Genomic DNA, 831 nt, shown 5'->3' with positions numbered 1-831 from the left:
CCTAACCCTAACCCTAACCCTAACCCTAACCCTAACCCTAACCCTAACCCTAACCCTAACCCTAACCCTAACCCTAACCCTAACCCTAACCCTAACCCTAACCCTAACCCTAACCCTAACCCTAACCCTAACCCTAACCCTAACCCTAACCCTAACCCTAACCCTAACCCTAACCCTAACCCTAACCCTAACCCTAACCCTAACCCTAACCCTAACCCTAACCCTAACCCTAACCCTAACCCTAACCCTAACCCTAACCCTAACCCTAACCCTAACCCTAACCCTAACCCTAACCCTAACCCTAACCCTAACCCTAACCCTAACCCTAACCCTAACCCTAACCCTAACCCTAACCCTAACCCTAACCCTAACCCTAACCCTAACCCTAACCCTAACCCTAACCCTAACCCTAACCCTAACCCTAACCCTAACCCTAACCCTAACCCTAACCCTAACCCTAACCCTAACCCTAACCCTAACCCTAACCCTAACCCTAACCCTAACCCTAACCCTAACCCTAACCCTAACCCTAACCCTAACCCTAACCCTAACCCTAACCCTAACCCTAACCCTAACCCTAACCCTAACCCTAACCCTAACCCTAACCCTAACCCTAACCCTAACCCTAACCCTAACCCTAACCCTAACCCTAACCCTAACCCTAACCCTAACCCTAACCCTAACCCTAACCCTAACCCTAACCCTAACCCTAACCCTAACCCTAACCCTAACCCTAACCCTAACCCTAACCCTAACCCTAACCCTAACCCTAACCCTAACCCTAACCCTAACCCTAACCCTAACCCTAACCCTAACCCTAACCCTAACCCT

Source organism: Salminus brasiliensis, chromosome 13 (assembly GCF_030463535.1).
Source record: "Salminus brasiliensis chromosome 13, fSalBra1.hap2, whole genome shotgun sequence".
NCBI lineage: Eukaryota > Metazoa > Chordata > Actinopteri > Characiformes > Bryconidae > Salminus > Salminus brasiliensis.
This window is presented reverse-complemented; position numbering follows the sequence as displayed.